The 14422-nt window shown below is 42.5% G+C and overlaps 1 long non-coding RNA gene across 1 annotated transcript in view; it reads left to right on the forward strand.

Moving 5' to 3' along the window:
- LOC110983561 (uncharacterized) overlaps positions 1-14422 on the forward strand; it is a 95140-nt gene that overhangs the window by 64363 nt on the left and 16355 nt on the right. The gene's annotated exons all lie outside the window — the stretch shown is intronic.

Here is a 14422-nt window from a genome sequence, read left to right on the forward strand (position 1 = left end):
GGTTTCACCATCTGGTCTGTTGTGTACATGTTTTTTTAATAATAAAGCATGTAGGTTCGTTTGAAATCCAGTGGGACTTATACAACATATACTCTGAGTAATAGGGTCACGCATCATATTATGAAAACAACCAGGGGAACCCCCAAAAGGATAAAATCGTGGCTGGGGATCTCTTTCTAGGGATTTTTTTCTGGTGAAAGCTATTCCATTCCATCGTGCCATTACAGGGCACTAGGTAAAGGTTGTTTAGTCTTTGTCATGTCACGCTTATTTCTCATGCCTGCTGAGATGGACAGTAAGCCAACGATGCGTCACAAACTAGGACGTGTTCAAATTGAACAGCGCCCTCATGGAGTGCGTTGGACGAAAGTAAACTTTTGCAATGGGTTTAATTTTTTTCAAGAACTACAGGAGAATTCACGTGCAGTATGCAGAACACCTATGAGGAATTATGAAAGAGAATTTTAAGAATGAAGCTTCGTTCCTCCCCCCTTGTAATTATTTTGTAACTATAGCACATTTTTACTGGGGATTAGATGAAAGGCTCATGCTAAACCCTCATGCTAAAGCCCATAGGGTCGATTACGCACGCGATGAGAAAGAATCCATGACTTTAATATAGAGACCCTTCTCTTGATTTCGCTTCAATTAAGTGGCACATTCGATTCATCGAATGGTTTCCTTCCTCAATTCTGTACTTATGTCGCCAGAGGGCGACATGACACGTCTACGGGAAAGCTGCGCTACAAGAACAACTGCAAACGTAACAGTCATGTGTCCAGGCGCCCGGATGTGCTTTGGAAGTGAGTATTCCACCTGGTAATGTCAGGACCTGCTTCCAAATTATGGACCCGTATACTCCTGACTACCCACACAGATGGCTGTGGGTGCAGCGCAGTACGGTGCTTGAAGATGTAGGGTAAATTTGGACTGTACAAAGTACAAATTGGGTGTATTGCGCATGCATGCAAACGTTATCAATATGACTGTTGTTCGTGAGACTTTGGGGCAATAACGTGCGATAAAAATTTCTTACCGATAAAATACGGAACCAGCCGTTTAAACCACCCATGCAGTGGACTGTTGATTGGTTTTCTTTGGGTATAATGTGTGTGGTATTCTTGAATGTTTGGCAGCAGTTTTATTTCTCCGGGACGCCCGGAGGTATACAGATCAAGGGGCAGATCCTCGAGTTGGACCCAAAGAGGGCGCACTTTTCTTAGCAACGAAGGCTCTTTTGTTCGGAACTGAACTTCTCAGGTTCACAAACGACTGTGGCACGGATTACGGTCGCATCGGTACCACCAAAATAAACACTCCCGACCAATATGGTTCTTTTCAAGGATTGAGGGGGTGCTTCTGCTCTAGGCGGAATTGGAAAGGCTGTGTACATTTCAAAATTTCAAATGGGGAATCAAGGAAACATGGATTTCTACGGGGATGGGGCACTTGCCTTCATAACCCCGTCCTTTTTTCATGTTCTTGTCCCCTTTTGAGAAAACCGAGGCTAAAATAAAATGAATAATTCCCTTTTGAGCTGCGTTTTCCCGGAAAAGTATATTCTAGTTTTCTTTGACGTCACACCTGTAACACTCTCCCGCTCGGGCATATCCTCATCGACGTCACCAATCACGTAGCCACCCTCTTTGACGTCACTAAGCCTTAGTCTGAATGTGAGGGTATATCAAGCAAAGCGTGTCTGCTTCAGCAAAGTCGCTTCCTGTTCGGCATTTCTCCCCAAAGGTTCCTTCCCCCACAAGCATTTCCGGGATATTGGCCATATTGCTCTCATCTTGTACGTTCCTGCACTCCAGGGCCAATTTGCCAGTAGTCCCCCAGCGTCACCCGGTTGTGGGGGAGAACAAACGCAGTCCCCAGCACTTCTCAAGTTGTCCCAACATCGAGGCTCAAGAAAACCAGACAATATGGCATGTCTGGCCGCGAGGGCGGCGACAGTCTGTACGGTCTGTGTACCGACACAGATGCCGCGCCGCCATTGATTTCTCGGCGCGCAGACACGATTAGTGTATTTTCCCCGGGGCACAGCACATTTTGTTGGTTTGCTTGACGTTAGCCGATACACTTGCTTCTTTTTGGACAATGCACTTCCGTAATCATCTTCTCCGGATGACATGGACTTCTCTCGTGAAGAAATCCAACCGCATCGTTTTCTTTCGCATGCCATTAGTCGTGAATGTTTCCCCTCACATTAATTTTGTCATAGTCCAACGTTTTACTTGTAGTATTTTTTCGTCTTGATTTTTAAAGAGAAACCTCTTTGTTTTGTTTTGCTCGTTTGCTTGTTTTCATTTGTGGCAGTGCTCAAAGCAATGTTTACTTTCCACTGGAAAGTAAACATTGCTGTGAAAAAAGAGATCTAGATGCGTCCATGCATGAATTATTGCGCCTTCAATCAATTTTGTTTTACACAAAAATCCTGCCTTCGTTTATAGGATTGTATGCATGGCATCAAAGCGTAACACTGATCGTGATAGACATGTAGTTTAGTTTCAAATAACAGCAATTTCATTAGACGACTTTGGGATGTTGAGTCAAAATCTTGTTTCATCATCTCGGTTCATTTTGAGCGTCGTGTGAGAAATTCCGACGCAGTCTTATACTATCGGGATTTGTCATTTGAAGCCATACAATCTCTTCTACCCCCTAATATCAAGTTCCACGGCCTCGTAATGCTTCCAACCGATGTCAGGGTGACGTCTCAATGGAAGGCATTTTCTGAAATGGTTCTGAACAGAGAGAATTTTCGTCATTTCTGTCAGTCCACTCCTTCTGGTCCCTCAACCTCTTCGCGGAACTCGAGAAGGGCCGCATCCGTAAAATCGTCCACGGCGTCGGTGGAGCGACTTACGTTGCTCGATCGGCCCTCTCCTGTTCTTGGGAAGATTACAAAAAATCTTGCAGGGGCTGATTGAATTTTTGCCAGCTAATGACATCTTGGACGGCATCCCTGGAGAGGATCGAGAGCTAATAAAATTGGCGAAATTTGAAACTCCCAGGAATGGTTGCAGAGTGCCACTGACTGGCTCTGGTTGATTTGCCCGACCCGGTCCATCTGTTGCATAGTCTGGTTCCGTACTATTCCAACTTTGTTTTCACTTTGTACATTTAAATATTTACTTTTATGTAATACGGTAAATGCTGATTGAAAAAACTTAGACATTTTCCTTCAAGTCTTGTGTAACCTTCAGATCTGGATTCCATTCTCAGTCGTCAGTTTTAGACCTTGTGGGTTGCGCCCAGTTGCCGAGTATTCATCGATTGGACGATTCCTCGGTTTCTGTACTAAAGACCTTTTAAAAGACCATGCAAGGGCTGGATTAACAATAACAGTACGCCCTGTAGGCACCTCTGTTTTGTAGGCAGCGGCGTATCCAGCTTTGGATATTGCGGGGGAGGGGGATTCAAACGCGAATGCAGCTTCGGGCTCATTCAACATGATGTTCGGAGAGAAAAACACCCCGTGTGCATTTGCTGATGTTGTTTTCTTAGGGTTTGGGTGCTCATATTTGATGAATAAATGTACTGATTACTTTCTTTCCTACTCACCTGTGAAGTGTTCTTTGTGGAAAAAAAATCTGTCAGAAGGGGCAAGTTGCCCCCTGCACTGTCCCGCCCCCTCTCTCCGCTGGATACGCCACTGTCCGTGGGCCATGTGCACCTTTGTTCCGTAGGCCCTGTAGGCACCTGTATTCCGTGGGTCACATCCGTCCGAGGCAACAGAACCGATTTATTGCTCTGGCATCAAGAATTGGAGCTTCACGTTTAATGTTGATATACTTATTCATTTTCCACAACACCAGCTGATTTAAAGCTTTAGTGATATCGAAAATTCAAAGAGCGAAGTCAAAACTGTAAAAACAACTGTGTGCATTTTATAAAATACCTTCCTGGCATCTTCGTGTAGGCCCCGAATATTCCAAAGGACCTTGGCACAGTACCTACTGTGTCTATTAGATAATTGGGCCTAGATCAAGATGACAGGTAATGCGTGAGTCCTGATTCAGGAGTATCGATCTTGGGTTGAAATCAGGATATATTCTCAGCCAGGAAACATGAAACCAAGGACAGAATCACGATTCAAGAAACCCAGCCATTTACAAGTCTGACACAATGTCATTTGGAGTTCATTTTGTCCACGGGGCGACTGCGGTGACCCTCTTGGTATCACAGGTAGCACTCAAGGAAAAAAATCTTACGAACAAACAACCAAACCAAAACACACAAATGAACACACTACGCCATCACACCCTACATTATGTGGACTTCTTTTGTGCAGAGGTCCACAATATGTATGGCACGCCTGCACACACAACTGGGTTGGATACATCACCGACGGGAAAATAAGTCCGAGGCCGATGATTTTAGACCAAGTTCAGGTCAGTTTGTGTTGCCTGCATACATCAGGAATACGAGCACAAATTATAAACGTTTAGTTTATAAATTTGCTTGGGTGCAACTAAAGTGCGTTAAAAATCTCACTCCTCATACCGAGTCAACTTGCTCGCGATTCTAGAACTAGGTGTGAAATTGACTTCTTTACCCATCCACATAAGGTCATGTTTCATTTCTTGGGACTTAAATTACGAGGAAATACCGCCATAGCATCCCCGATGTTGAACAGCACAAACAAGCATGATCAGTTCCGTCATTGTAACACTGAACTGGTCTCATTCACAACTGATGAGTTCGTTTTTGAAAGCACTAATTACAACAACGCCCGGAAGACAATCTTCATACCAATCACAAAGGAGAGAGACTCGGTTTCACTCCATTCATTGACGTCCAATGTTTCTCCTGTTGCCATTTTTTCATGTTACCTGCGATTCCTTACGGCGTGTCCTCGTATATTTCATGACCTAAATATCATGTTACCGGTTGTGCCGATAGAAGGTAACTTTAGCGCTTTCTATATTCCGTAACCAGGCCATGGTGAAGTACTTGAGCTACAATGTGCCTATCTAAATAATCAAACAAGCAAGAAGCACGACAACTGATAGACTGGTGTTGCCACTATTTGGGAAAAACTGCAATCGTTTGACTTTGCTCGTCCCCAGCGCCCATGTTAGCGACGGGAAGGGCAAATGCCTGACGTAGTTTTTGTTGGGCACTCGTTGGAGAGAGTTCATTTGAACAATGACACGGTCAACACCATGGGCGGAAATCCCAGGGGGCGGGGGGACACGTCCCCCTCCCCATGAATTTGGTATGGGGGCACAATGTCAAATGCCCCCTCTCTGTTAAAAAAGCAAAACAAAATACTAAAGGAATTGGTGTATGGAGGATTTCCCCCTGAGTATTTATAAATGGAATAAGATGATAAACACGGTGTGCACAAAAAAGGGTAAATTGATGTCCCTCCCCCCACGTTCGAGGAGAGATTTCCATCCATGGTCAAACCTGCAACTTCACTCACGTGCGCAATGAATGCTAATAGTGAGAATGAGCGAGCAGATGCTCTTGGGGGCGCTGTTTACTTCCATATCACCAGCGGAAAAATTATTCGACGCCAAAATGGTTTTCTTTTCTGTTCGCATGTTTTGTTTTGTTTTGTTTTTAGCGCTGTATTGACGACTAAACCTTTACCACGGCTATTCTACTGCTTTATAAACATTGCTTTGTCCAAAACTGGCTTTCGGAGCTATGGCATTGTATATTTTATCAACATGTGCCTGCGCCTATGCTGTTGGCGAAGACCAAACGCAGCTCAAACACAAGATTTGGACGCGACTCATCCTTTCTATCGACCCTGTGTGCAGTCAAAAAAATGATATTAACAGTCTCATAGGATTATTCCTCATACTTTGGGTTTTTAACTTAATTTTATATGTTCGAAATCGGACTCGACGAAACATTTGCTGTGAAGAAGTCTAGAGTGAAGTTGCCTTGGGGTGTTTTCCATTCATAGACAACGTGCACACTTGTTATTTGGCATTGGTCGTGCCTACCACATCGAAATGCCGGACAGCAACTTTAAAGCGCGTGCCGAATTTGAATTGGCCTCTCACCCTGTCCCTGAGTCGACGCCTCCCTCTGAGGTATTTCTCCAGGCGGCGCTACACTGCATTCATAATCACCGCTCGATATTCTTCACATCCCCTCTCAGGCATCACTTATATCCAGCAAACTTGCTCCTTGTGAAAGGTCTCACGAAAGAGACGAGGCAGAAGGCGGTGTCGGGACAGTTTCTTGCTTTAGTTCCCACACTGCAGATGTACGCCTCGCTTGTGGCTCTCAGGGGGTTGGGAAGAACCAGGGAACCGGGTCTGGGGATTATAAATTCGATAGATTGGAAAACGAGCCCCGTAATAGCTTCGGAAGCGTCCCTTGAATTCTAAATGGGTGATCAGATATTCCCACCGTTGATCTCAGCCCAAATGTTTCTCGTCCTGTCCTCGTAATAAGCAAAGGGGCTGAGATGGCACTGAGCTATATATGACTGAGCTAAGAACAAGCCAGGGAATGAAGAAGACGGATGGAGCTAGCTGCGGGGCATATACACACTCGTTTACTGGACGTGGGGGTTGCATGCCGAGCCTAGATGGCTGCGTGACCGTGCCGGCCGCCTCTCGACTTGCTAACGCCCGTCTTAATCAACTTGACCGAGAAAACGAGGATGACCGAGGAATAATGTTCCTGCCTTTTCCTCGCTCCAGAAAGACGGATGAATATCGCGAGATATAGAATCACACGACCCGCCATTTGATGTCGTTATAACAGTGTTCAATCACTTAGCAATTTACAATCTCTCATCGGATACCTTCTCCACCAAATCTCTTGTTGATAAGAAACTTGTTACTAGCAATTCGGGTATATCTGGATTTTCGATAGGCCTAGATTTATCCGTCGGCAGTCAGGGTAACAGTCAAGACTATATTTTTGTCTGCCAGCTTCGCTTTGGCTATTTTGGGACCAAATTTTAGAGTTTTTTAAAAAATCTTTATACAATGTATGCGCGTTGGAACAAAACAATCATTCAGATCAAATTGAATTCAAATTTTCTGACCTAAGCTTCCAGTTTATGGAATAATTATTCTTTCTTTGTTTCTTTCTTTCTTTACTCACATTACTGATAAAAATTAATGTGAATCTGATTTTGATTCAAATTCTGAATCTTAATCATATCATTGAGTGAATTGCCCGGAACGGAATGAAAAGAAAGATATGAAAACTACCAATTTCTGTGAAAATAGCTCAGAATTGGCTCCTTTCCCCCCCCCCTTCCCGAGAGGGCTTTGAGCCTCACTGGCGAAGTTATTAATGAGTGTTAATAACCGCGTTGTAATTTTGACCCACATGGAGAATAAACAGTGCTAAACAAAACAGCTCTTGAAGCACCGTGAGATACAGACGTTGCAGACTGGAAAAAAGTTTAAGAATTCTGTCACGTCCTGCGTAAAACCCGGCTGACCAAAACAAAGTCGAGGGCTATTTATTTGTATAGAAAGAACTAGCCATCGGGCGCATTCTCTCCAATTAATACATTGAATATTCACGTGACCATTTAGAGTATTCATATAAGCCACTTCAGACTCGCTCCCAAAGAAACCGCCTCCGGCAGTTGTTCCATATTTCATTCAAGATCTAGGTTTTTATAAACACAAAAGTCACGTATTATATTTTAGGGCTCAGCTAAACTATTACTTTGAAGATTGTTTTTCCGGGTTCGCTCACTCTCAGAACCATTTGCTACCAAATTAAGTAAAGATATTTCCAAAATATTTGGACATCTTTATGTTTCCGTTGGAGAGAAATGAAGCTTCAATGGACGGGATTATGTAATGGAGACGTAATCTTAAACCAAAGCTGAATATTAAGCAGATATAGTGCAAGAAGATTACCCACCATTTAAAAAGAATGGGAAACCACCCACATTCAGAAACACTACTAAACAGCGTCGGGTGAGGATTGTTTGGCAAATCGAAGCAAAATTCCCCCCCCCCCTCCGACTCCAAGCCTGGTACTACACCACTATTGAACCTGGACAGACGAACTCAAACCCAGTTCGCCAATGCGTAGTCTCGTGTAGTGTGGTAGGCTAGTCCCCTGACCATTGTAGTGGAGTTTCACTCACTGCGATAGGTTTCACTCACTGCGATAGGTTTCAATTCTGCGATAGCAACAAGACTTGGCGTCTGTATAATTTTCCAAAGAAAATTCGGTTGGACCGCATTCAAAAGAGTAAAACTTACCATATAGTAACAAAAAATTAAAACGCGACCGGGAACCACTCTGCACACTATTGTAAAAAGTTATTTGTCAGACCTCTCATTAAAATCAAATAACTTTTTACAATAGCGTGCAGAGTGGTTCCCGGCCGCGTTTTTATTGATCTCGCGGCATAGCCTCGAGACAAGTCGCACAAATTAAGACGCCGGTGATTGGTGAGCGGGGGCTGAGCAACACGCAATCCTTTCTGACGACTGGAAGCCCGAGGCTAGGCAAGACGATGGAGGTACGGCCAAAGATTGGAAACAAGAGAATCTAAGGAATGAAATCCAATAATACGATAGCGAGCCTCAAGTTCAAATAGACAGACACACAGGCCCTTGAATTTCTCCAATTTAGTCTTAGATTTCAGCCTGTGTAGGCACAATGCGCGGCGACTAAAAATGCCCGTAATTTGAGGATTCGCTGAATGAGTCATTTTGCCTCATGGGGATTGAATTGAAATCACCCCAGGAACACTTACTATCATACCAAGACGGATGTTCAGATTGGTGTGTTATCAAAGCAGGCGTATATTGTATAATTCCCGCGGCATTTGATGAGGAAAGCTGCAGTGAAGATTCGCGCTCAAGAGGATTCTTTTCGCAGTATTGTACAAAAAAATTTATTTCTAGGAATGCACCCCCCCATGGTTATGAAGTATCCTCAAAGCCTCAGGTCAATCAATCAAACGTTCAGGTGGTTTGCCTAATACTTTTCCGATGCTGACAAGATGGGTCCCCGTGGATTGGTAGCTCATTTTGCCAGCTTCCACATTTATTTCTTACAACCTTTAACCATGCCTGTCTGTCTAAAAGACCTGTGGGAGAACCTTTTCTCTCATTCAGCTCTCCTTTGAACTTGTTGTTTGAGACACGCCACCTTTCATCATACTTTTTCAGCATAAAAGACCGACGTCCTTAAATTTTTGACAAATGGGTTTTCCATAGCTTTTCTGGTGGATCTCAACCTTGCATGGATCGCAAATTCATTTAAAGAAACTCGCATCTAACATCACAGTATCAAAAGAACCTTCAAATGCCGCATGACACAACATGTAATTCATTCCACCGTACAACTTTTGGATATCACTACCAGCTACTTACTTCACGTTTTCCCTTTTTACCCTCAGTCAATTGATGTCTTGCACACATTTTGACATCAAATTCTCGCCAAATGTTTCAATTTGGACGCAATTTGCAACAACAAATGGTTTCATCTGCTTTCATTGGCCATTTATGGAACGTTATTTAATTGCAGTGTGATTTAGTAATGACAATGGCCGAAGAACACCTAGCCCAAATGGGCCACACCTGTGCCTGTTTTAAAAAATGTCAAGCGCATGACAAGTCTCATGAAAACGTAAATTTAGTCATTATGACAAAACGTCGATGGTGCAACGTCCGCCAAGCTGACGAAGGAAAGCCATGATTCTCTTTAGGTTAAGGGTGGAGGGGTACTGAAGTTAATATTCTGTTTAACTGTAAGGTGGTTATGTATTACGGAGACAGTGACCTCCAAAACATGACTCCTTTGTAGATAATTCTTGATATGTTCTCCACAATTCTGTGTGTCTGAGATGGGAAGGAAGTATTAGGTACGAATGAAAAAAAAAGTCACACTGCTTTGCAAACAGGTCTCTGTTCTACTGGTCGATGAAACAGTCACACCGACACCTGTTTAGCTGCGACAAATTTGCTTCATAATACTCGACCGAGAAAGGAAAGCCATTGCAAAGTCAGTTGCACAAAAACCGCACACAAAGTAGCCGCCTAAGAATAGTCTCTACCACCTCCAGCCATTACAGCGATTTCGAGACCTATTTCGAGGCGATTTTTCGGTCAATCTCGCTCTTCATATCCTCGTCTTCATTTCCTACCCGATACGTGCTGGGGTGCTAATTTGATGGATGACACAGACGCGAGCTGTCAGGCCTGACTTTACCAACCTCTACAGTTCCAGACGGTTTATTAACATGATGGAGTCCATTCGGAACTAACAACATCTAAATCACAGTGGTTGGACCGTCCTAACAGCTTCCTTGCTCCGTACCTTCCCTTTGCACACCTCAAGTTGTCCTGACTCATTCAGGCTAAGTTGATGACGTACATACTCTACTGACGTCAGTCTTCTCACTCCGGCAAAAAAGGGCGGGAAAATACAATCACCCGAATGGATCGTGCAGAGATCACGCGATCAATATTGTAGCGTGAAACCATACCGACCTGACTTTCATTGCCTGTTCAGCACGTCACTGGAGACGACATGTTGGTTCGATCAAGCTATCTAACAGTGCACTACATCAAAGCACACGAGCTCAGATAATCTGATCAAAGCTCGACTCCACCTGTTTATCCTCTCTGTATTAATCACGACGCACAATCTGTGTTCGAATAGAATGAGGTGATGGAAAAGCCGATAGCATTATTTAAATGTGTAGGTATTAACGGCCTGTAAGTCTTTGACAATTGCAATTTAGGTCATAAAATATTGACATCCTGACTAAAAGTAACCACTGGTCAACCAACTCGCTTCTAATGTCATAGACTGCATGAAATTAGGAATATACTGGCATTTACAACTAAACTTAGACAAATCATTCAAAACATACGGATTCAAATGTTAAACGTAAACCTAAGGGCAAGTTTTATAATGCAAGCCCATGTAAAACATAATTTCCCTTTTCTTCGATCTATCCTGGGATATAAGATGACGACTATGCTGTCCGAGGGAGATAACAATGAATGAGGCTTCTAAGCACAGGTTTCTCTTACACGCAGGTACTGTGCTTAAACGTACAACCTCACTCAGATCAGCTCAGACCAAGTATATACCAGGAACTTGCTGTCAATTTGCATATTATTATAATAATTCAACTCAGGAGGGTTGTACAACCAAGGCGTTATAGTCATTTCGAAAAGAACTGAATAAACGCTTGATTACCAAAGATAATGAAGTCCACATAACATTTCCAGCTGTCTGCGACAAAATGTTGAAAAAACTGAACACAATCCATAATGAATGTACCGTTTACAGCATTTGTCATGAAATAACTTACGCATGAACACACAATCCCTTTAGTTTGCATGGGTGGTCGCAGAGGCTTATAGTAGGAAATATAAATTTCAGATCGCTATGTAGATAATCTCACGAAAAAGTACCACAAGAAAGGTCAAAAACCTCTCGAGAACTTTGAGCCAACCCTCAGAAATTAACCCATAACAGTGAACTACATTGGAAGTATAGATGTTTATAAGAAAAACTATTATGCAGATATTGGGACAATATGAGGTCTGTCAACACAATGTGTGATAATCACTTAACGTAATACAATCCATCCACTCGTTCTGAAATTCAGAAAAGTTCCTTGCTCGTTAGAAAAGTATAATTGTGATAGAAAGATGACCAAAACTCTTGTGGAAGGCGAACAGAAGTAATATTTGCGTGCCAACCTACAATCCGAGGCAGGGTTGTTTCTGATTTACGATGTTGTTTAGTCGTCTTTTTGGCATTCACTGGAAGTAAAAATGTGTCACCGGTCGGGAATTCATGCAGCACCAATACGAATTACTGCTAGCGACGGGTTTCATGTAATTCAAATTTTGCTAATATTCAAGCGATGTTAACTCCATCTTTCGCTCGACTTGAAGTGATCGGCCTTGTGCAGCTTCGTTTCCTCTTGAGGAGTGATGCCATTTAACGCACGTGAGAGCGTTGTCATGTCATTTTGTGGTCACGGCAGAAAATCAATAATTGATGACAAAGTGCGGGAATTTTAGGCGGGAATCCCTCAATGTTAATCGATGATTTCTTCTTGGCGTGTGTGAGATATCCCATGATAATAAACCCGGGACGAAAAAAAATTTCTCCCGCCTTTCTGTCCCGTCAGACTAACTTGTCAGGATCTAAATGACGAATGACTCTCACCAGACGAACCTACTTGGATTCACTCAGAAGCACAGAGGCCACAATTACGAATGATTCATGGTGCGTCGTACCAGCGGCGAGTCAGTGCGATAGGCTTGATTGGTGGGATGATTTAAAAACACTTAGGTCTGATCTTGTCAGAGTTGCTTCGGCTATATTAAAGATGTCTTGTACCGACTGGACATTCAAAGGCGTGCATAAGCATAACGTCGTTCACAGCACTCTGCATTCAGTTAAATACCGGTAATTTGCGTCAGTATTAGATTTCTTAACAATGAGCTGGTCTTTTGGCGTCAGTGAGCACCTACACTGCACAACGACAGATTCAACGTCATGTGTGGTCTTTCCAGAGAACCAGACTGCTATTATGAACACTGGTTTTCCTGCTGTAGACAAAACTGCGGCAAAATGCCGGCAATAATTAATCCAGGAGTCTGATAAAAGATCCTAAAAAAGCACTGTTAAATGTATAATGTGATTGGTTTAAATTTGAATGACGTCACAAAAGAGCAACAGCCAGTCAAGCAGAACTCAGTTTTGTTGCAATCGAAAGCGAATTCGCGAAGTTTTAGGTTTATTATAAAAAAAAATCATCTAGGGAAATATCGCACCTAAAACAAATTTTGCGATTAATCACGGTGAATTCACGTCAGTCCAAAATCTGTTAATAATGTGCCGAAACATCTGAATCCAACCCTACTCAACCTATCATTTATTTTAAAAATACTTAATGAGGGCTGTTTTAGTGAGCCCAATATCATACTGGCTCTATAACCCTTTTCCTGCCGTTCTTCTCATAATCCTTCCATACAATGAGGCACGACAAGGTAAAATCGATCTGTCAATGGACTTCATGAGATAATTAACTTAGCTCATGACTACGCCCTCATGTGGGCATCTATGTTTACATAGTTTACTTGGTCTTCAGGACAGAAGGCATGCATGATTCAACAAGGCTTATTATACCATTCGTTTTCTTCTCTATGAATTCAGTGTTCGCTTCCAGTTGATTCCGAGATTATGTTTCAGGGTCATTAGCCTAGGTTAGAGGAAAATGCCAGATTAATTTTATCAATACTGGCTTAGTGACTGTGATCCTCTGTGAATTATGGCGTGAGACAAAAATCGCTGTGTAGGAAGACTGTCGATTCGGCGTTGCACAACCATGGATGTGCCCTCACCCGACCCAATAACGAACGTACTTCACGCTGTAACTGAACTTGCATGTGGCACTTTATGCTCACATTCTGAACAAAACTTCCGATTTCTCATATTGTGTCGATCATCTGGATTAAACTTTTTCGACTGACTGTAAAATCATGTTTTAACGGACGACGTCCGTTTATATTTTGCTATGTATTTCAAAACAGTGTCCAAAATTATTAAGTGTCCAACATTTCAAATGGAAGGTCTCCTATATTTTCTCTGAGGTTTTAAAACCACACGAGCAATTCAGAATAGTGCGCCACCAAGAGTTTGCCACGCGTTGGCCAATCACAACGTGTGAAATTTGTCGACCCTTTCCAAACACGCAATGGGTCGACAAACTGTGTGCATTGTCATTGGCCAATGCTTTGCAAACTCTTAATCGCCCGTATCGAATACCTCAATAAAAGAAAGGCACAACTCCACCATTTTGGCCTAGGAGAGTTTATTGATTTCCTTTGCAATTCCTTCAAATAATATAATTTTTTTCTTTTGAACTCAAAAACGATATTTTTGGAGTTGGGCCCTTCTTTTAATTAGGCATTCAATTAAATGTCTAAAATATGCGCTGATGGGTTCATCCGAAATGGAATATGCTATTCAACGCGCGCATTATTTGCGTTATTATTTGCGTTTTGTACTTCATGGCGGAAATGAACCCATACTAGAATTGGAAACTGGGGCAGAAACCTATATTATCTATGTCAATGTCTTTTGTAAGGTATTCCAATTGACCCTTAAAGTTTAATATCCGTCGGTTGTCGTCAGGATTTCACCGAAATAATTAGGTTGTCATGAGTGATGAGTGAGATCGAGTGTGGTGTCATTCCATTCTAAGAATTTTTTTTAATCGCAATTACATCGTATATATAACGATGGCTGGTCTAATTTGAAGTGAGGTTTCTTGAGTATACTTAATATCATCGGATTGCAATTATTTGGATAGAGGGAGTGTTTTCCACCTCGGCAGAAAAGCCCCATATCAAAGTCTTTGCTTTAAATTCATCATACAAAAACACCTGTCAACATCAATTTTTCGAACTGGAAACTTATTCAGGCCTAA

Source organism: Acanthaster planci, linkage group LG04, assembly GCF_054643075.1.
Source record: "Acanthaster planci isolate LZ-2023a linkage group LG04, COTS_SCS, whole genome shotgun sequence".
In the NCBI taxonomy this organism is placed as follows: Eukaryota; Metazoa; Echinodermata; class Asteroidea; order Valvatida; family Acanthasteridae; genus Acanthaster; species Acanthaster planci.